At 45.1% G+C, this 24,390-nt stretch overlaps 1 protein-coding gene across 2 annotated transcripts in view; it reads right to left on the reverse strand.

The window, feature by feature from the left end:
• Window positions 1–24,390, reverse strand: part of ACTMAP (actin maturation protease) — a 339,819-nt gene that overhangs the window by 76,613 nt on the left and 238,816 nt on the right. The window lies entirely within an intron of this gene.

Raw genomic sequence — 24,390 nt, forward strand, 5'->3', positions numbered from 1 at the left:
CGGCCTCGGCCAGGAGGCCGCAATAGCAGCATAGGGGGCGATATACAGGCTGGGAACGCGAACAATCACTCGCGTTCCCATGCCTGTCGGCCGGTGACGGCCAAACCGGAAGTGCTCGCCGGCGGGTCCTGGGACATTGGAGCGGAGCTGCGAGGGCACCGATCGGCTGCTGGGGGCTGAGGGAAGCCCCAGGTGAGTAAATCTCATTTTTTAGCTTTGACTTAAGTTTTCCTTTAAAGGGGAACTGAAGAGAGAGGTATATGGAGGCTGTCATGTTTATTTCCTTTTAGACAATACCAGTTGCCTGACAGCCCTGCGGATCCTCTGCCTCTAATACTATTAGCCATAGCCCCTGAACAAGCATTCAGCAGATCAGGTGTTTCAGTGGTTCAGACTTATAAGTCTGATCTGACAAGACTAGCTGCATGCTTGTTTCTGGTTTTAATCAGATACTACTGCAGAGATATAGACCAGCAGGGCTGCCAGGCAACTGGTATTGATTAAAAGGAAATAAACATGACAGCCTCCATATACCTCTCTCTTCAGTTCCCCTTTAAAGAGACTCCGTAACAAAAATTGCATCCTGTTTTTTATCATCCTACAAGTTCCAAAAGCTATTCTAATGTGTTCTGGCTTACTGCAGCACGTTCTACTATCACCATCTCTGTAATAAATCAACTTATCTCTCTCTTGTCAGACTTGTCAGGCCTGTGTCTGGAAGGCTGCCAAGTTCTTCAGTGTTGTGGTTCTGTGATGCATCTCCCCCATCCAGGCCCCTCTCTGCACACTGCCTGTGTATTATTTAGATTAAAGCAGCTTCTCTCTTCTCTCTTATCTTTTACAAGCTGGATAAATCATCCTCTAAGCTGGCTGGGCTTTCACATACTGAGGAATTACATACAGGCACAGCTGTCTGCACTCTGCAGGAAGAAACAGCCTGACACTTCAGTGGAAGATAGCTGCAGGGGGAAAGAAACACACAAATGATCTCTTGAGATTCAAAAGGAAGGGTGAATACAGCCTGCTTGTGTATGGATGTATTTTCTATGTGTGGACATACTGTACATCAACCTACTTCCTGTTTTGGTGGCCATTTTGTTTGTTTATAAACAAACTTTTTAAAACTATTTTTAACCACTTTTAATGCGGCGAGGAGCGGCGAAATTGTGACAGAGGGTAATAGCCTAATAGGAGATGTCCCCGAACTACGGGTCGTCTGACCTGCCCACAGGGCGGTCGTTTTGACGACAATTGGACGTGAGAACAAGCTGTTGTCAGATTGATAAGACGGATTTTGACTGATCCGCTGAGCCAGTCAAAAATCCGTTGAGCTACATGTAGCTCTGGCACTCAAAATCTAAATTACTGGTACAACTTACTGGCCATGGCCAGTGGGGGGTTAACTTACCTATGCCGTGCCTATAACAGATGCGCTCCACATCGCGTTCCCCTTCACTCCCATGCTTACTCCTCCCATGCTACACATAACTCAACTCTACCATTGAACGCTACAATGTCCCTGTGAAAAATTGTTTAAAGTGGACCTGAACTCTTGCACAGGACACATGGAAAACACAGAGAAATGCACCCTGTGTGTATTTAGAGAGAAGAGCCTGTCTAATTCCCCTTCATCTGTAAGTAATCACAAGTGTAATTCGAGCTCTCGGCTGTGTAAGCACAGAAATTCGTCAGTCCCCGGCAGACACAGCTAATAAGTAAACACAGCATGTTAACCCTTTGTCTGCTCCATGAAACCAGGAAGTAAACATACTTCAGATTTATTGCAGGAGTTCTGTAAGCTGTAACAAATAGGCGTTCTTCTTTAAAGGTTATTATGCTGCTGCTTATCTTTTAGAGCAGAGAGGAAGTTCTGAGTTCAGGTCCACTGTAATGCTGTAATGACTCCATTGTATATTGTCCAGCGCTGTATAGTATGTAAGAACTTTAAAAATAAGAATCACGATCTGATGGAATTCCAGTGGTAAAGGGATTGATCAGCTTGGCACATTGGGCCATAACTGACTCTTATATAAGCAGGTAATTTAAGGGGTTGTCAGCAATTCTGTGAATGTGCTTCTGGTGGCTGCTGACCACATCCACTTTGCCCTCATGTCATCTATCTCTGTGTTATTTTATTACATGTTAGGTTATTGTGTCTTCCTCCAACACATCAGCTGTCACTACATCTTCTCCTGATTTTGCTTAGTGAATAGAGTACGAGGCTGGCGACTTGCACATAGTGCCCCTTTAATATAGTTAATCTCTTACACACCATGCTCTAGTTCAGTGGTTCCCAACCCATGTGCCGCGACACATACATGTGTCGCGGCAGCTTTGGGTATGTGTCGCAGCTCTCGGAGGGGAGCAGCGCAGTGGAGGAAGAAGAACTGTGGGCAGCGGCGGAGAAGGGGGCCATCTCCCCCCCTTCTCTCACCTTAGGGTGCTCTGCCTCCCTCACTCTCCCCTCCGATACTAACTGTGGCGGGCTGGCGGCACTTGGCAGTGGGCGGGACTTACCTTCCGTGTCGCTCCATGCGCCGGCCGGAAGTTCTGGCTCTGCAGCCGCTGCTCTGGTCTGGATCAGGCCAGAGTAGCGGCAAATCATCCCGCGCCGGCGACGAGACCAGACGGGACAGAGACACGGAAGGTAAGTTCCGCCCCTCTGCCAGCCACCGCACTTCGTTCCGGAGGAGAGAGCGAGAGCACCCTGAGGTGCCGCTCTCCTTCCCTCGCTCTCTCCTCCTGGGGGGGCACCTGGCTACATATTCTGGGCACATATATCCCTGGCTACATATACCCCTGACTACATATACCGGGGACATATACACCTGCCTACATATACTGTGGACATATACACCTGCCTACATATACTGGGGACATATACCCCTGGCTACATATACTGGGGACATATACCTCTGGCTACATATACTGGGGACATATACACCTGCCTACATATACTGGGGACATATACACCTGCCTACATATACTGGGGACATATACACCTGCCTACATATACTGGGGACATATACCCCTGGCTACATATACTGGGGACATATACCTCTGGCTACATATACTGGGGACATATACACCTGCCTACATATACTGTGGACATATACACCTGCCTACAAATACTGGGGACATATACCCCTGGCTACATATACTGGGGACATATACCTCTGGCTACATATACTGGGGACATATACACCTGCCTACATATACTGGGGACATATACACCTGCCTACATATACTGGGGACATATACACCTGCCTACATATACTGGGGACATATACCCCTGGCTACATATACTGGGGACATATACCTCTGGCTACATATACTGGGGACATTTACCGGGGACATATACACCTGCCTACATATACTGTGGACATATACACCTGCCTACATATACTGGGGACATATACCCCTGGCTACATATACTGGGGACATATACCTCTGGCTACATATACTGGGGACATATACACCTGCCTACATATACTGGGGACATATACCCCTGCCTACATATACTGGGGACATATACCCCTGCCTACATATACTGGGGACATATACCCCTGCCTACATATACTGGGCACATATACCCCTGGCTACATATACTGGGGACATATACCCCTGGCTACATATACTGGGGACATATACCTCTGGCTACATATACTGGGGACATATACCGGGGACATATACACCTGCCTACATATACTGGGGACATATACACCTGCCTACATATACTGGGGACATATACCCCTGCCTACATATACTGGTATACCCCTGCCTACATATACTGGGGACATATACCCCTGCCTACATATACTGGGGACATATACCCCTGCCTACATATACTGGGGACATATACCCCTGCCTACATATACTGGGGACATATGCCCCTGCCTACATATACTGGGGACATATACCCCAGCCTACATATCCTGGGCACATATACCCCTGGTTACATATCCTGGGCACATATACCCCTGCCTACATATACTGGGGACATATACCCCTGCCTACATATCCTGGGCACATATACCCCTGCCTACATATCCTGGGCACATATACCCCTGGCTACATATCCTGGGCACATATACCCCTGCCTACATATCCTGGGCACATATACCCCTGGCTACATATCCTGGGCACATATAACCCTGGCTACATATACTGGGCACATATATCCCTGGCTACATATGCTGGGCACATATATCCCTGGCTACATATACTGGGGACAACTGGCTGTTTGTCATTATGTGCATTTACTGGTGAAAAGCTGTCTCTTATTATGTGCATTTACTGGTGAAAAGCTGTCTCTTATTATGTGCATTTACTGGTGAAAAGCTGTCTCTTATTATGTGAATTTACTGGTGAAAAGCTGTCTCTTATTATGTGCATTTACTGGTGAAAAGCTGTCTCTTATGTGCATTTACTGGTGAAAAGCTGTCTCTTATTATGTGAATTTACTGGTGAAAAGCTGTCTCTTATTATGTGCATTTACTGGTGAAAAGCTGTCTCTTGTTATGTGCATTTACTGGTGAAAAGCTGTCTCTTATTATGTGAATTTACTGGTGAAAAGCTGTCTCTTATTATGTGCATTTACTGGTGAAAAGCTGTCTCTTATTATGTGCATTTACTGGTGAAAAGCTGTCTCTTATTATGTGCATTTACTGGTGAAAAGCTGTCTCTTATTATGTGAATTTACTGGTGAAAAGCTGTCTCTTATTATGTGCATTTACTGGTGAAAAGCTGTCTCTTATGTGAATTTACTGGTGAAAAGCTGTCTCTTATTATGTGCATTTACTGGTGAAAAGCTGTCTCTTATTATGTGAATTTACTGGTGAAAAGCTGTCTCTTATTATGTGCAATTACTGGTGAAAAGCTGTCTCTTATTATGTGCATTTACTGGTGAAAAGCTGTCTCTTATTATGTGCATTTACTGGTGAAAAGCTGTCTCTTATTATGTGCATTTACTGGTGAAAAGCTGTCTCTTATTATGTGAATTTACTGGTGAAAAGCTGTCTCTTATTATGTGCATTTACTGGTGAAAAGCTGTCTCTTATTATGTGCATTTACTGGTGAAAAGCTGTCTCTTATTATGTGCATTTACTGGTGAAAAGCTGTCTCTTATTATGTGCATTTACTGGTGAAAAGAGGTCTTTTATTATGTGCATTTACTGGGGAAATGCTGTCTCTCATTACGTGCATTTACTGGTGAAAGGCTGTCTGTCATTACCTGCATTTACTGGTGAAACGCTGTCTCTTATGTGCATTTAGTGGGGAAACGCTGTCTCTCATTACATGCATTTAGTCTACGTGTCACGGAGATCTGAACGTTTGGTTTGATGTGTCACGACTCCAAAAAGGTTGGGAACCACGGCTCTAGTTTCACACTGTGTGTGTGGGGATTTAGAATTCTTGACCTGAGTGCTGTTGGACCTTTTCCCAGCTCTTCTACCAGGGAGACACCCCCCCCCCCTTCCTCCTCCTCCAGCATTGGAAACTGAGTAAGCATATCTGTACAGTATTATTGATAACTCTCACCTGAAATGATCGTAACATAATTTCAAACAACAAATCACAAATTTGAATGTCATTTTAAAGCAAACCTGAAGTGAAAATAAACCGATAAGCAATTACCTGTGTAGTTCTTATCCTAAAGAGCAGGCCTGTATTTACATTACAGGAGCTCATAGGCACAGATGTCCTGTCGCCCTATACTTTACCCTCCATAAACCTACAGACCCCCACCGAACTGCACTGCTAGTGTGCTGGCTGTCCCAGCTGTCACTTCTCCCTTACTTCCCTTGCCCGTCATAGGTAGCTACAGGTAGGTAGGTGTCCCTGTGGCCAGAGGTACCCACAGAATTAAGTAGGTAGAGGTGCCCCTGACTGAAGGGAGATCTCATCAGTGGAATGCCAAGAGCAGGGTGAGTAACCGTTCATTTACACTCTGCTCAGAACTCTTCATAGGGAAGTTTCCCCTCAGGGAGGGGAATGAGCTGCCTTTCCATCATCCGGCGCCTGAAGGCACGTGTCTACTGTGCCTTATGGTAAATCTGGCCTGCTAAAGAGGGATTTCCTGACTACTTTTGATTTCAAGGATAAAACTTTTACGTTTAAACTTTTAACTGTCTAAGGTGAATGAGATATTTTTGTAATTTTTATGAAGCTTGTCTTGACCTGTTGAACTTTTCATCTGTGTTCCTAACAGTGTAGTGTGGTGTTAGTATCAGTGTAGTGTGGTGTCCCTATCAGTGTAGTGTTCCTGTCAGTTTAGTGTTCCTATCAGTGTAGTGTGGTGTCCCTATCAGGAAAGGAGTACCCTCGATGCAACGCATTGTGACAGAAGTACTTTGGACGATGCAGAAGCAACGCAGACTCTGCAGTGTGTTGTCGCGCAGTACAAGCGGTACCACTCAGCACGCGATTGCATTGGAGCCAATGTTACCGCAACAATCTACAGTATTTTGACATGCACCGATCAGTCAAAATTCAGAGACAGGTCTCTCTCTGGTCGAATCTGAAATCAGCAAAACGACCTATGGAGCACTTCCTCCTTCCGGCTTGAAGGAGGAAGTGCTCCATAGCGGGGCTTGCAACACGTCCAATAGACGCTCGCAAGCGCGTTGAAATGTTGGGCGGAGAGCGGCATTATGGGTAATTAACCCCGTTGCATCTACCCGCTCAGCTGGGGCAATTAAAGCTAATTTAAATCACGAATAACCGCTGTGGTTACTCATGAATATTCCGTGATGAGCATCCCTGCTGCTATAAAACACTTTCCTGTCAGTAAATGGCTTCTGAGAGCAGGAAAGAGTTAAAAAAAAGTCAATAGTTCATAGATTTGTGCTCTGGCATACATCAATGCATATTTCATTGAGCAAAGACAATGAAACAGTAAAAACGTAAAAACTAGGTTTAAATATAAAATAAACCTGCGGGATATCTAAAAAAAAGTCATTTTAGGAGAAGGAGGATAGATACAATTGTTTATCTCATCAGTTTATTTTCACCTCGGATGTCCTTTAAGACTTCCTATTGGTGTAGTGTGGTGTCCCTCTCAGTTTAGTGTTCCTATTCGTGAAGTGTGGTATTCCTATCAGTTGAGCGTTCCTATCAGTATAATGTGGTGTCCATATTACCTACTGTCCTATACCTTGAATGTTTAGACTGTAAGCCGTTGGCCAGGGCTCTCTTCCCCTCCTGTTTCACAATGCTGTGTGATGGGTGTGCATACCCCCCTCCCCCCCCCCACACACACACACGCACGCACACAAACACACACACACACACACACACACGCACGCACGCACACAAACACACACACGCATGCACGCACGCACACAAACACACACCTTTTGTAAAACCATGTAGTTAATTTGTTCCTTGTATTAGCTGTTATACCCTCCTGTCTTGTATCAAGTGTTGTATTGTATACTCTGTATTGTTATACCTTGTATGCTATTGTACAGCGCCACGGAAGATGCTGGCGCTATATAAATCAACAACAATAATAATAATATCCTGGCCAGTACTGTGTCCCCATTCCTTCCCATCTAGTGTCCCCTCTGTCTCTCCATCATGACAGGTGAATTCTCCCTGTAATGTGCTATGGAAAGATCTTAGCACTTATGGGTGAAGGAATGTTACACATCTTCAATGCTCCATTCCATAATATATGACACAGTACAGTGCTCACTGTGCATTAACAAATTAAATGAGGACGCTCACAATCAATGGGCAATGATTAACACTAAGAAAACATGCTCAAAGGCATTTTTAAGCATTGTGTCAGATGGGGCAAGCTGTGTGAGTAGGAGTATGATGTAATTAATGATGGCTATAGTAAGTGCATGGTCTCATCACTTAGGAGCGCCTGAATTGATCCCTCTATTATCTGAAAAGGACTGTGGGAAGCTGGGAAGTATCGCCATTGGCCATGTGAAAGCAGCAGAGACCCTGTAATCACTGACCCACCTTGTCTCAGATGACCACACACAGTTTTTTATATCACATCAGTCACCTTCCTGAATGAGCTGCAATGGGCCACTTGTTTCACTTGGGAGATACTATCCCGCTCTCAGATCTCACACAGGCAATGGCCATTAGCACTGAGGCTGCAGGAGGGATTAGACTCTTGTTATAAAGGAAATGGGGGGCTGATTCACACAGAGGTGCTAACTGAAGCTTCATTAGAATGTCATTACAAAGGTTTAATCTACAGTAGTTAACTTGGCATCCTAATGTAAATCAGGTTCTCATGCAATGTACCTGCAGGGAGGTGGAGGTTATATAGCTCTTATAAATGTGCCCACCACACACAGTGCAGCAAAGGCCACTGCCAGAGCAGCTGGTCTATACAGTCAGGTGGATTACATATTTGTTACAGTTGTGTAGTAATCCCTGCAATCTCAGATCCACAGGTTCTAATAATCTAGTCATACCCAGAGTCCATTTGGAAACCTTTGGTCCAAGAGCCTTCTGTCATGCTGCTCCTACGTTTTAGAACTCCTTACCTCAGCAGATCAGGACAGCTCCATCCCTGGACGTATTTAAATCCAGACTGAAAACCCACCTGTTCAGTTTGGCATTTGCAGAAATATAACTTTTGTTGTGTGAATACTTCATCCTACTACCAACTACTGAATCTGAGAGAGCCTAAGCCCTAGAGTCCTATGGGAGAAAAGCGCTATAGAAATGTTATTGTATTGTATATTAACAGTGCATGCTATCAAATATGGAGGCTGCCATCGCTGTCTCCCTCCTGGAACATTAGCTTCCTGTCTCTCTCGGACTTGGTATATCTCTCCGCATCCTGGTATACAGATTCTTACTCTGATTTCTTTGGCTGCAATAAACCCAAAACGCTACCCGTCCCACAATTTTTCCAGTTAATAAATTGCTGGCACTCTCACCTTGCAGCGCTAGGATGCCATCTGCATGCAGTTTATATCTTCTCCCGCCGGTGTTTGCGTGGGTTTCCTTTATTCACTCTGGTTTTCCTGCCACATCCCAAAAACATACAGGTAAGTTAAGTAAATCTGAGACAGGGGAAAAAAGTTCTATTTTACTTAACTAGAGCTTCTTCCAGCCCCCCATAGCCTTACAGCTCCCCTGGTTTCCTTCCCGTCCCCTTTGAGCCACTGTGCTCTTTGATTGTGCTCCCGTGGCCATTAGTCCACTACTGGTGATTTTTCAGAGGGGCACAGCAGCACACTGGAGGGGACCAGGAGAAAAGCAAGGAACCGGTAATGCTACGGCCCATTGATTCTGTATCAATCAAATCCGGCTCATGTAGCTCCTGGACAAATTTGGGAACCTCCATTGGCTTCCATATAAAATATCAGCAAGCCGGCGCTAAAGTGGAAATTCAGGCGCACAGTGGTGCGAGATTTACTGATTTTCCAAGATTTTCCTTTTCTCTTGGCGTGGTTCAGGTTCCTAGTTCAATATAAATAAAAAAATGTTCGGGTCAGCAGAAGGTGCACCTGGTGCACCTGTAGAATCAGGTTCCTCCGCTGTAGGCCTCACCTCCACCTCCGACATTCTGCCAAACAGCTCCAGCACGTCTGTCACTGCTGCTCCACTCCAGACATGCTTGGCCCATGTGTCCCCATCCGAAATGGCCGCTTGGATACTCATAGGAAGTGGGGTAGAACGTCAGGTTTTTGTAGGCAGTGTGTTCTGTGCCTTCCGTTTCCCATTGGTTTCTGTGTTCCGGATGGTGCTGTCAGGCTCAGGTCCGGCTTCGGTCCGGGTGCGTGGGCCGGAGATCCGGACCCAAAAAATAGCGCATGTTGGAAAAGTGTCCGGAGTCCGGATCCGATCCGGCTCCGGTACGTACGGAACGGACGCGTGTGAACGTCCGCATAGACTTTACATTGCTATGCGGAACGTACGTTCCGTTTGTACAGTATGCGGTCCGGATCAGATCCGGAAAATCCGGATAGCGAACGCTAATGTGAACCGGGCCTAAGTGGTAGGCGTCAGGACCATGGATTGTGCGGGGGGAGGGTAAAGTGTTAAGTGTCAAGACTGGGGTTTTTGCGGGGGAGAAGATTAATGGTTAGGCGTCAGGGCCAATATTTGTGCAGGGGGGGGGGGGGGGGAGAGGAGGGAGATCCGTGTGAGAGTAGGGTTAGGTTTAGCTATAGCAAAATATTGGTAAGAATTTTTTGCAATGTGAAATTAACACTGTAATTGGTAGAATATCGGTGAATGTATTGGCAGTTTCCCTGCACCCATTTTTCCTTAGTGCCCGTAATTCACGTATGCCATTTATTCTCCTCCTTACCCCTTCCACTCGAAGGAGCTCCATTAAGCGATGTGGCAATGCCCCTCCTCCTCCCTCCATAGCAACGGTAGCCTCCAGGCTACAGCCTCACTATGCGTTTGAGCAGCACTCAGCCTTAAACTGTCGGCCCCAGAGCAATTGAGTCCTGATCCCAGTATACAATTTTATTGCGTGCGTATATGCCTTCTAAGCAGGAATAATATTCTTAAAGCCTTAAACTGTAAGAAGTCCAGTGAGGACTGCTACAGCTCATCATTCCATTTATTGTTTCGTTATGACCAGGACAGATGATCTTCGGATTGATCAGTGACTCATTCTGACTCGCTACACTTTTCTCCTCTTAGTAAAGACAAAAATATGAGGTCCTCACTAGGCACTTCTAACAACTCTGGAATTCAGTCTTGCTGCCGTGGTTACCAGGATCACTACTCCACAACACTACTTATTAGTATGGTTACAAAGATTGTAAGTGAAAATAAAACATGTTGAAATGTACATTTAGCTGCGTGACCATAACAGCTATGGGAAGCAGAATGACCTCACACAATGTTTATTTATGGCTAGACTGGATGGAACAGTTCACTTGTAACATTAAACCATGGACCTCCTTTAGCTATATAAAGTTTACACTTAGGGTCGGTTCACACTTGTTTAAAAAAACATATCCGTGGCTCCGCCTTTTGGCCCAGATCAAAACCGGAGCCACGGATACCAATGTTTAAAATAGCGTCCATCTTCACACACTTTAAAAAACGGATCGGCGGGATCCGTTTTGAAAAACTGAACGGAGAGTCCAGATTTGCAGGTTTTTCATGGCCCCCGGATACATGGAGGGGTAGTGAAAGGCTACACAAAAACGGATCTCCCTCTACACTGAGAACTTCTGCACACAAAACAGAGGCAATAACGGATTGCCTACTGCCTGCTCCTCCCCTCAACATCATCTCTTATCCAATAGAAACACACGAAGAAAGGACATACGTTTAAACAGACTGGAAACGTATGCTACAAAAGGACAACATTTTGAAAAACTGATCAGTTTGAGATGGATCCGATCTGCAACTGGACAAGTGATGTGAACAATATCTGCATAGGACAGGTACCATCTCATATCTACGGGTAACTTAGTGACGATGAACAGGGGAAAAAAAAGATAACCAGTACAACCTGCAGCCAGAATTGAACCATGCCGTTATTACAGTGACCTACTTATATTAATGAAAAATGGGCGGATCGCTCAGAAACAGCCGTATCAGTCTGACGACAGAGCGTACACACGCCGGACTGTCGCTGGCACGCCCACCCAGCGGGAGGCAACGACGGACCCGTCGTTGCCTAAAGTCCGGCGTGTGTACGGACCTTTAGGAGTCAGGAAGGGGGGAGTTTGGTTGTGGAAGAGGTTAGGATTAGGAGTTAGGAAGGGGAGAGTTTGGTTCGGGAAGAGATGAGGATAGGGAATCAGGAAAGGGGGAGTTTGGTAAGGGATGAGGTTAGGATTAGGAGTCAGGAAAGGGGGAGTTTGGTTGGGGAAAAGGGAAGGATTAGGACTCAGGAAGGGGGGATTTTGGTAAGGGAAGAGGTTAGGATTAAGAGTCAGAAATGGGGGAGTTTGATAAGGGAAGAAGTGAGGATTAGGAGTCAGGAAGGGGGGAGTTTGGTTGGGGAAGAGGTTAGGATTAGGAGTTAGGAAGGGGAGAGTTTGGTTTGGGAAGAGATGAGGATAGGGAATCAGGAAAGGGGGAGTTTGGTAAGGGATGAGGTTAGGATTAGGAGTCAGGAAAGGGGGAGTTTGGTAAAGGAAAAGGTTAGGAATAGGAGTCAGGAAGGGAGGAGTTTGGTATGGGAAGAGGTGAGGATTAGAAGGCAGGAAGGGGGGAGTTTGGTTCTGGAAGAGAGGATTAGAATGGAGTCAGGAAGGGGGAAGTTTGGTTGGGAAAGAGGTGATGATTATGAGTTAGGAAGGTGGGAGTTTGACAAGGGCTGAGGTTAGGATTAGGAGTTAAGAACGGGGGAGTTTGGTTGGAGTACAGGTGAGGATTAAAAATTAGGAATGGGAAGTTTGGTAAGGGAAGAGTTGAGTATTAGGAGTCAGGAAGGTGGGAGTTTCCTAAGGGATGAGGTTTGAAGTCAGGAAGGAGGGAGATTGGTTAGGTTTAGGCATTAGAAACTGTTTAGGGTACGGCAAACAATGGGGTGAAGAACTCCACCAAGAAATGGACTGCCTAGAAAAGTCAGTAAATGAAAGTTGCAATGCCTGATGGTGGCACCCACACTAGCCGGGTCTAACTGACAGATACAGGGAGATGAAGAAGGGTGGAGGCACCCAAAAATAGATATCTCTTAGAGCATACGTTATAAAGACATAAATCAATACATGAGGTATCTTACCTCTTCAGAAACAAGGGTTCAGATCAGGTAAGGTGTATTCAAGCACACTTAAAAAAGACAATGCGTTTTACAGGTCTCTGCCCGCTTCCTCAGGTCAATAAAGCGCCTTAAGGAATTCAGTTTGCAGCCTGGGCGCCAAAATTACATAGAGGTAGGGAACATACAGCTGTAAGGAAACTCAATGTGTCAGTTTACTAAATCCAATGCAGCTAATTGCTGTAATACACTATAGTAGTCACTCGATGGCAGCATATCCTTTGCTTGCTGTTTTACAGTAACTGGGTGGATTTAATAAAAAAAAAAACTCAAAGCAAACCAGTAGACAGGAGTTATGTATGGGGAAGCCAGTGAGATGTGAGCTTTCCTTCTCTAACCTGCAGTGCAAATGAAGTGCAGTGGATGCTGCGGGCCATAGCTCCTCTGTGTCTGCAATGACAGGGGCAGCTTTCCAGCTGTTGTGGAATTACCAGTCCCAGCACGCGGATAATGATTACTAGGACTCGAAGTTCCTCAGCCTAGTTTCCTGTAAACTCACCCTGTATGGTAACTCACGCATTTAATGATAATTAGGCATATTGTGAACCTGTAATTAAAACGCTATGGTGCGTCCTTAAAAAAATCTTACATAAAGGAAAATGTCATAAACAATAGTGGATGCGCAGCATTGCCTCCAGGCAGAGGTGGATATTAATAAAGGAAAGCGCTGATGATACTAAAAGTGCTTGGGGACATACTGTATGAGAAGCTAGCACAGACATGTAATGGTTATACAGAAGATGCTGAACACATAGGTAAACTGTCCTGTCTGCGGTGCTGCGTCCCACTGACAGCTCTGACGCCCATGTCACACAGGCAACATGCAGTCAGAACCAGATGACTAGGGCATGGATGGTGTCCGGGGGTCTAGCATCCATCTCCTCCCCTCTATTTCCCTCCTTGCTAGAAAAAAAGTCAGCTGCAGGGGAATTACTAGAACCCATGGGGCCCCCCAGCGAAAATGTCATGATAGGCCCTCAATCTTTAACTTTCCCCCGTCCCCCACAAGTGTAGCCACTTAAAGCCTCCACCCAACCCACTCCATGTTGCAGAGTAGCACAGTGGAGCATTATATTTACCTGCTCCAGCACTGCGTTGGATCTCATCAGTTCTTCACAGCAGCCCCCTTCTTGCATTCCTCCAACACCAATGCATGTCACATGATCAGGAGCTGGAGATATACCAGCATAGATGCTATCACAGTGCAGCTGCAGGGAAAAACTGAGGAGAACTGATGCAGTGCGGGAGCAGGTAAGTATTAGAATGCTCCGCTGTGCTACTCTGCAGAAGGGGGAAGAGGAGTCTGGGGTTACTGTACATCTCCATTCACTTTCCTTGTCTTTGTGTCTTTAAATAAGGGAACCTAATGTGACCTGCCAAGCAAGCCATACTTTAAGTTTTCATATTACATATACTTAAAAGGGGTTCTGCTGCCTTTTTTAAAAAAAAACAAAAAGTGTCACTTACCTGGGGCTTCTACCTGCCCTCCGCAGCTATCAAGTCCCACTCTGTCACTGAAGCCCCCTCCGTTCCTCACCACGGGTTACCTGCCAATTATACGTCTAACTAGACTAATAGCACTGCGGCGCACGTCCTCGCTCCTGCTAGCGTCTCCAGGAGTGTACTGCGCAGGCACAATACAAAGTTTTCTTGTACTGCGCCTGCGCAGTAAACTCCCAATGATGCACGCAGCCACGGCCGCGCAGCCGCAGTGCTATTCGTCTAGTTAGACGAATAATTGGCAGGTGACCCGCGGCGAGGAACTGAGGGGGCTTCAGTGACGGCTTGATAGCTGCAGGGGGCTGGTAGATGCCCCAGGTAAGTAAAACTTTATTTTTTAAAAGGCCCCAGAACCCCTTAAATACACTTATGTCAGCAGATTGTGAGTCTGCCATGTGCTCCCCAAGGTTGGCGGCTTCCCCCATAAAGCGTAAAATCCTTGAACATACTGACGGTGGATAAACTGTTAGCCCAAATAATCACAAAAGATTCTGTATGTCATCCACATTCTGTATGTCATTTAAGAGTGGACTGGAGCAAGAACATTTGGGACGATATTTCTGTGCCAGGATCCCATAATATTGTCAGAACATCTCTAGTTAAAGCGGATCCGAGATGAAAAACTAACTATGACAAGTAACTTGTCTATATATCTTATCTAAAGTTTAGATAGGTTACACAGCAAATCTAGCTGCAAACAGCTTTAAAGGGACACTTAAGTCAAACAAAAAAAATGAGTTTTACTCACCTGGGGCTTCCAAAAGCCCCCTGCAGCTGTCCGGTGCCCTCGCTGTCTCCCTCCGATCCTTCTGGCCCCGCCGGCAGCCACTTCCTGTTTCTGTGACAGGAGCTGACAGGCTGGGGACGCGAATGATTCTTCGCGTTCCTGGCCACAATAGCGCCATCTATGCTGCTAAAGCATATATCATATACCATATAGCAGCATAGAGGGTGCTAATGTGTCTGGGAACGCGAAGAATCACTCGCGTCCCCAGCCTTTCAGCTTCTGTCAACGAAACAGGAAGTGGCTGCCGGCGGGGCCAGGGGGATCGGAGGGAGACGGCGAGGGCACCGGACAGCTGCAGGGGGCTATTGGAAGCCCTAGGTGAGTAAAACTCATTTTTTTGTTTGACTTAAGTGTCCCTTTAATAGAAAATGATTATTTCTTCCTGTGATACAATGACAGCAGCCATGTTGTTTGTAAACATTACACAGAAGCAGGCTTATCTGTATCTTGAGCACTCAGCCTGTGAAAAAAACAAATCCCCCCTCCTCCCCTCTGCCTCTGAAATCTATGGCTAGTAACACCTCCTCCTCCTCCTGCCCAGACTGAGCTCCCATGAGCCATTGATACTGCCAAGGCACTGTGAAAACCTGTGGGTGTGGTTTATTTAGTTTATAGGGAATTAGAGTATTAAAACAAAAACAAAAAAGTATTTGGCTTAAGGAATGCCCTATAAACAATAGGGAAGGAACACAATTATGCAATGAGTAAAAGTTCACCTCGGATCCACTTTAAAGGACAACTGAAGTGAGAGGGATATGGAGGCTGCCATATTTATTTCCTATTAAACAATACCAGTTGCCTGGCATCCCTGCTGATCTATTTGGCTGCAGTGGTGTCTCAATAACACCAGAAACAAGCATGTCAGATCTGACAATAATGTCAGAAACACCTGATCTGCTGCATGCTTGTTCAGGGTCTATGGCTAAAAGTATTAGAAGCAGAGGATCAGCAGGATAGCCAGGCAACGGGTATTGTTTAAAAGGAGGTAAACATCGCAGCCTCCATATCCCTCACACTTCAGTTGTCCTTTAAAGCTTGTCAGAATTGAACCAGTGGCCACCAGGCACCAGACATGCCTTTAATGTGTGCTCTAGCTCTATTTGAAGTCACTCAGCATCTGTCAGTCATTTCTTTCTTCCTGGAATACAATCTTCCTTGAGAAATCTCTTTAAAGGTTACAAAATATACAAGGGTGTTACTCTTTTAGGAAGCTTTCCCACTGATATTTATTAGGAGCCACAACAGCGAGATATTAGGTAACACCAAAGGCTGCAGAGTAAAATAGTGTTGGGGCCCCCCAGCCCTGGCCATGTGTTAGCAGTAGCATCCTCCTCATAGATGTGAGTGGAGATCATAGAGTGTGTCTGCTGACCACATGCAAGAGACTATGGGCCGCATCTAGTACCATAATCGTGCCTGCCAACTTTTTGAGCTAAGAAAGAGGGACGCTTTAAGACACGCCCCTGCCACACCCCTAGTCACTTATACAAGAAATAATTCAGAAGCAAAAGATGAAGTTTTAACATGCAAACCATGCTGGTCCCCTCTATCGTCATTAGTTTTCCCATACCTCCCAACTTTTTGAAATCAGAAAGAGGGACACTTAAAGAGGAACTCCAGTGAAAATAATGTAATAAAAAAGTGCTTCATTCTTACAATAATTATGTATAAATGATTTAGTCAGTGTTTGCCCTTTGTAAAATCTTTTCTCTCCCTGATTTACATTCTGACATGTATCACATAGTGACATTTTTATTGCTGGCAGGTGATGTCACTGGACTGCCAGCAGTTGGCAGTTGGAAATAGCTGTTATTTCCCACAATGCAACAAGGCTCCCACAGTGTGATGTCAGCACCTCAGTGCTGTGAGGCACTGACATCACACCGTGGGAGGGGTTTCACCACAAAATCAGCCATATGGCACCCCCTGGGAAAGGGGGTATCAGCTACTGGTTGAGATGAAATGTAAGTCTTGGTTACGGTTTCTCTTTAAGCCACACCCCTTATTACGCCGCCAACACACCCCTAGTCATGCATACCATGAAGATTTCTTCCAAAAAATATGTTGTTTTATTATTCAAACCACACTGGACCTTTCTATCCTGGTTCATTTTCCTTCATGGTAACATTTGAAAATAAGAAATATATCAATTTAAAGGATGGGAATGAAGAAAAATACATATATTTACACAGATCTGTACATGAGTCCTGAAAGAGGGACAAATTAGGGAGAAAGAGGAAAAGGGGTATCTTGTTGCCAAAAAAGGGACTGTACCTCCAAACGAGGGATAGTTGTGAGCTATGAGTTTCTATCATTTTAACATGTAAAAATAAGAAATGTATATTTAAATGATAGAAATAACATTTAGAGTCTATTAAACACACATAATCCAGCCATAAACAGGTTGCTAGGGAGGGGGCTTTTTTGAGAGGGATGCCTGCATGCGGTGCCCCCTGCTGGTCACATAGTCTGCGATTGTGTGCGACTAAGCTCTCTCTTCTGTCTATGGCCGTATTTTTTCAGCTCTTTCTAGATTTGGTATGGCAGACACAGCTGCAAGTATTTGCATCTTTGTATTAGATGACAGGCTGTCTGCTGACCAATTTGAATGGCGGGCTGCTGTCTTGGAGTGAGCATTCGCTTCTTGTGTTTTGCATTTTGATTCTGTGGCAGCCGTAGGTACTTTCCCTGGTGGTGGGAGCACTGGGGTGCACCTGCGCTGTTCTTTAGTGTTGCATGCTGAGTGGGGATCTCGGGTGGTGGCAATGCTTGGAGCCCCCACCTCTCATGTGCACTAGTGTTTTTTTTTATTCTGAAATTTGTCACAGATGGCGGCATCTTTAGTTCTGCCAGGTGACCTGTATGGAATGTTTGTTTCTGAAAGTTATATGCACACAGGGAGATATTGCTTGGCAGCTGGAAAAAGCTGCTGTTTTCCACGATGCAACAAGGTTCACAGACAGCAAACTTAAGGACCATGGTCATGACATCACACGGTGGGAGGGGTTTCACCACAATACCATACAGAAAAGGAATAGATTTCTCATGGGAAATGGGTATCAGCTACTGATTGGATTAACGTTCAATCCTTGTTTTAAGTTCCCCTTTAACATAGTTAAATACCGTATTTTTCGGGCCCTGTTGCCCACTTCTTATAGTCACACATCATAGTTACATAGTTATTTTGGTTGAAAAAAGACATACGTCCATCGAGTTCAACCAGTGCAAAGTACAACTCCAGCCTGCTCCCTCACTTATCCCTGTTGATCCAGAGGAAGGCGAAAAAACCCTTACAAGGCATGGTCCAAATAGCCCCTAAAGGGAAAAATTCCTTCCCGACTCCAGATGGCAATCAGATAAAATCCCTGGATCAACATCATTAGACCTAGTAATTGTAGCCATGTATGTCTTTCAACGCAAGGAAAGCATCTAAGCCCCCTTTAAATGCAGGTATAGAGTTTGCCATAACGACTTCCTGTGGCAATGCATTCCACATCTTAATCACTCTTACTGTAAAGAACCCTTTCCTAAATAAATGGCTAAAACGTTTTTCCTCCATGCGCAGATCATGTCCTCTAGTCCTTTGAGAATGCCTAGGGACAAAAAGCTCATCTGCCAAGCTATTATATTGCCCTCCGATGTATTTATACATGTTAATTAGATCTCCTCTAAGGCGTCTTTTCTCTAGACTAAATAAATTCAGTTTATCTAACCTTTCTTGGTAAGCGAGACCTTCCATCCCACGTATCAATTTTGTTGCTCGTCTCTGCACCTGCTCTAAAACTGCAATATCTTTTTTGTAATGTAGTGCCCAGAACTGAATTCCATATTCCAGATGTGGCCTTACTAGAAAGTTAAACAGGGGCAATATTATGCTAGCATCTCGAGTTTTTATTTCCCTTTTAATGCATCCCAAAATTTTGTTAGCTTTAGCTGCAGCAGCTTGACATTGAGTACGATTATTTAACTTGTTGTCGATGAGTACTCCTAAGTCCTTCTCCAAGTTTGATGTCCCCAACTGTATCCTATTTATTTTGTATGGTGCTAAACCATTGGTACGACCAAAATGCATGACTTTACATTTTTCAACATTGAATTTCATCTGTCATGTATGTGCCCATATAGCCATCCTATCCAGATCCTGTTGCAATATAGTTACATAGTTACTTCCTGAGAGTTGATGATTCTGCACAATTTTGTATCATCTGCAAAAATAGATAGTTACTTCCTGAGAGTTGATGATTCTGCACAATTTTGTATCATCTGCAAAAATAGCAACATTGCTCACTACTGCATCTACTAGGTCATTAATAAATAAATTGAAGAGCACTGGACCCAGTACAGACCCCTGTGGGACCCCACTGCTAACAGTCTCCCATTTTGAGTACGATCCATTGACCACAACTCTTTGTTTTCTGTCCATTAGCCAGTTCCCTATCCAGGCACACAGACTCTTCCCCAGTCCTTGCATCCTCAACTTTTGCACCAGACTTTTGTGGGGAACAGTGTCGAAGGCCTTTGCAAAGTCCAAGTATATCACATCTACAGCATTCCCAATATCCATATTAGCGTTCACTACCTCATAAAAGCTGAGCATGTTAGTCAAACAGGACCTGTCTTTAGTAAACCCATGTTGATGCTGAGAAATAAGATTATTTTCTACTATGAAGTCATGTATAGTATCTCTTAGTAACCCCTCAAATAGTTTGCATACAACTGATGTTAAGCTTACAGGTCTATAATTTCCTGGATCAGATTTTTTGCCCTTCTTAAATAATGGGAAAACGTGGGCTGTACGCCAATCAGGGCCGGGCCGAGGCATAGGCTGGAGAGGCTCCAGCCTCAGGGCACAGTGTAGGAGGGGGCGCAGAATTCATTCAGCTGTCAATCCTAATTGTGTTTGAAGCAGAAAGAAATAATACAAGGGGATACATGGCAGTGACTGCAAGCCAGATAACTAGATATTAAGGTGTTGGGGAGGTTGTGGGCCCTGTGGCGCCTCTTAGTCAATAGCAATCAGTGTGTGATGGCTGGGGAGGCAGGGATGGAGGGGCGCACTTTGGTGTCTCAGCCTTGGGTGCTGGAAGACCTTGTCCCGGCTCTGACGCCAATCCACTGGGACTCTGCCAGTTGAAAGAGTCACAAAAGATAAGATAAAGGGGTTTATCTATAACTGAACTTAATTCCCTTAGGACCCGAGGATGCATGCCATCCGGGCCAGGTGCCTTGTCTATTTTTAATTTATTTAGTCTTGCCTTCACTTCTTCCTGCGTTAAGTATTTAATATTACAGTTAGAAGATTGAGACTCTTCTGCCTCTGTAATTTGCAATAGTGCTGTTTCCTTTGTGAAGACAGAAGCAAAGAAAGCATTTAATAACTCTGCCTTACCATGGTCATCCACCATCGAGTTCCCACCCTCATCCTTTAGGAGTCCTATACAGTCAACCTTTCTTTTTTTAGAGTTGATGTACTTGTAAAACTTTTTTGGGTTAGATTTAATATCCCTAGCGATTTGATTTTCAGCTTTGATCTTTGCCAGCCTAATTTCTTTTTTACAATTTTTATTGCACTCCTCCTTATAATTGCTTAGTGCAGCCTCGCCCCCCCCCCCCCCCCCCCCCCTGTTTTAGGACCTTATAGGCATTCTTTTTCCTCTTCATTTTATCCCTAACCTTTCTATTCATCCATAGAGGCATTTTTTTTATTCCTAGACATTTTCTTTCCATATGGGATATACATACTACAATATTGATTGAGAATAAGTTTAAAAGCTTGCCATTTCCCTTCAGTGTCCTCCCCTTGTAGTACATTATCCCAGTTCACCAAACTTAGTGCCTGCCTAATTTGATTGAACTTTGCTTTTCTAAAATTCATAGTTTTAGTGGTCCCGCTGCCCCGTGGCCTATCAGTCACCAGATCAAACGTTATCATGTTGTGATCACTATTTCCCAAATGTTCTTGAACCTGCACATTTGATACATTATCTGGTCTATTAGAAATGATCAGATCCAGTAACGCATTCCCCCTAGTTGGTTTCGTTACCCCAGAGCCTGTAAGGGCCCCCAAGATGTCCCTCCCCATCTTAACTGTTTCTCCCCAGGGACTCTGCAGAGTCTTTGGCAGAGTAGCGTCTCATCTGTGCTGGTGGGCAGGTGAGACACTACACTGACATAGACACTGCAGAGGTCCTAGGGAACACAGTTAAGTTGGGAGGTGATTGGGGGAGGGTCAGCTCAGCAGCCAGCTCAGGGGCCCAGGAGGGAAATTTGGCTGCAACAAAGGGCCTCTAATGACGATTATTGGTCGGCGGGGGGGTCTGTTGGGGGGGCCCCCAGGTTAATTTTGCCGTAGGGCCCAATTGTTACTTGAACCGGCCCTGCCTGAGGCTTACAGTGCAAACTATCATAATCAATTAAATCAATTAAATCACTAAAGTGTAATGAGAAATTTATTTTAACCAATGAGGTGCTATGGCTTTAAGCCACATCATGAAAGTGTAATACAAAATTTTGTGCTACAATTAATAAAATAATCTATACTCAAATTAATACAACGTTCTGTATACCCACCCCCTTGTCCATGCTAGCAATCTGTGCTATGGTGGTCCCTACCTGCTAGAATGCCCCCATCCATGCTCGTAGTCCCCGCCACAGCTAGTAATACAAGCCAGTCCACGCTGGTGGTCCCTGCGGCTGCTGGCAATGCTTCTGTCCATGCTCATTGTTCCTGCCGCTGCTAGTAATATGAGCCTGTCCACGCTGGTGGTCCCCGTGGCTGTTAGCATGCCCCGTCCATGTTCTTTGTCTCCGCTGCTGCTGGTAATACAATCCTGACATGCTGGTGGTCCCCGCAGCTGGCGATGCCCTGACCATGCTGCGTGACCCTGGCGCACATGGGGATCATGCAGTCACAGTGTGCAAGCGACCAAGTAACGAGAGCGCTCCAGACGGATGGGTGAGGGCTTCAGCTGCACTTTTACCTCTGCAGTAGCCGCGTGGGGACAACGAACATGGACAGGGCCTCACCAGCAGCCGCGGGAACCACCAGCGTGGACAAGCTTGTATTATCAGCAACAACAGGGAGAAAGAACGTGGATGGGGCAAGCTAACAGCTGCGGGGACCACCAGCGTGGACAAGCTTGTATTATCAGCAACAACAGGGAGAAAGAACGTGGATGGGGCAAGCTAACAGCTGCGGGGACCACCAGCGTGGACAAGCTTGTATTATCAGCAACAGCAGGGAGATAGAACATGGACGGGGCATGCTAACAGACGCGGGGACCACCAGCGTGGACAGGCTCATATTACTAGCAGCAGCAGGGACAATGAGCATGAACGAGGCATTGCTAGCAGTGGCAAGGACCCCATAGTTGGCGGGGGGCGAGTATCACTAGCACGGACGACGACGGGGGGGGGGGGGGGGAGCAGGCATTACTTTGTTGTATTCACACTATAAGATGCACCCTACTTTCCCCCCACTTTAGAGGGAGAAAAAGTGCGTCTTATAGTCCGAAAAATACGGTAAAACTTTGCACAGGGCACCATGAAGCTTGGGCAGGCCCTGACTACAGTTGTGTGCACATATTTTTTTTTTTGGGAGGGGGGGGTGTTTAAGAAATCTATGTCAGCTACTTCTGACCTCCAGCCCAGTTGCTTCAGTCAGTCAGGCCCCCAGCCTCGTCACTTCCCACTTCATAAAGCCTGGTGCTTACAATATAAGCCATTTCTAATCTTCTGTATTTTAACCTGAGCCATTCCGATGTCACAGCTTGTTTGGTTTTGTAATTATGTAATTACCTATTACTTATGATTCATTTCGGGATAATACTGTGTGATGCTTGTTTGGTCACTTACGTATGTTGTTTAATGTGAATGTTGTTAGTTAGCTGCTGCCTCTGCTCTGATCTACATTACCCCGCCCCCAAGATGTGATTAGGTGGAGCACCAATCAAAAATGCTTCTTTTCTATTTGCAGAGAGTACAGCAGGGTTACAAAATGGGGCACTATGCAACATAATGGGAGCAATAGCGTTATGGGTGGTAGTGTGTCAGGGTCCACACCATACACAAGGCACTATAAAGGGGGTGCTTTATAATGGGGGAGCAATAGAATGCAGTGGACCATCATAATGAAAGCACTACAGATATAGCACCCTCATAGAGGCAGTATAAGTGAACTCACTACAATGAGGAAGCACTGCGGCGAATGGAGCACCATTATGGGTGGAGCATGTCAAATTACACAAGGTACATTGAGGGGGAATGTATGCAGTAAACTGCATTAAAGCGGACCTAAACTCATAACTTAATCTCTGCTGTAAAAGATAAGCAACAGCATAATAACCTTTAAAGAAAAACTGGTACAAATCCTACAATAAATCTGCAGTGTGTCTATTTCCTGCATTCATGGAAGCAGACATAGGGTTAACATCCTGTGTTTACATATTAGCTACTCTGCCAAGGCAGCCAGATGGCACAGCTGAGAGATCAAGTTACACTTGGGATTAGTCACAGATGAGAGGGAATAAGACATGTTTTCCTTCTGTCCTGTGCAAGACTCCAGGTCCACTTTAAGTGTCATATACTGTACATGTATATGGATGGTTAAAGACCACCTAAACAAGAATATTGAACAAGGTATCATTAAACAGGTTAATAAATGGCCATCAGTGGTGTAGCAATAGGGGATGCAGAGGTAGTGAACGCACCAGGGACCTCCTTCAACCAATAACGTATGTAAAGTCTTAAGGTGGCCACTAATGATCCAATCTTTTTCATCCAATTTTACCAAATCTATGTAGTAGAAGGGTAAAAATTGAGTGTATATATTGAATGGATAATTTAGGCAGTTACCGTATACTACATAGAAATGGTAAGATTGGATGAAAAAGATTGAAACATTAGTGGCCACCATTACTGTACAATGAGAAGAGCACAATACATTACATGCAATGCTTTACGCTCTACTCATTGTGCGTGTATTTCTGCTACTCGCAGCTTATTGCATACACCACATCATACGATTTACTCTTCATTCATATGCTTTTTGTATTTCAATTATGCTATAAATGGTAATGAAAACTTTTGGTGTACAATGACTTTAGTGCAGCCAGCAGAGGAAGCTGCATCCTTAAGGTGGCCATAGACCTGACGATTATGGGCAGATTCGACAAAGAGACAAATTTATCTCTAATCAAACCTGATTAGAGATAAATTTGTCTCTTGTTGAAGCTGATTCCCATCAGGGAAACGGCTGAGCCTGCCGCGTCCGCACCGACGCTGCCCCCCCAATGTATAAACGTGTCCCCCGTGTGTGTGCATTTATACATTACCTGTCCTGTAGCAGCCTCTGCACAGTGACTGTCCATGCCAGGTAACAGTCGCA

The sequence above is a fragment of the Hyperolius riggenbachi genome, chromosome 8 (genome assembly GCF_040937935.1).
Source record: "Hyperolius riggenbachi isolate aHypRig1 chromosome 8, aHypRig1.pri, whole genome shotgun sequence".
NCBI classification, from domain to species: domain Eukaryota; kingdom Metazoa; phylum Chordata; class Amphibia; order Anura; family Hyperoliidae; genus Hyperolius; species Hyperolius riggenbachi.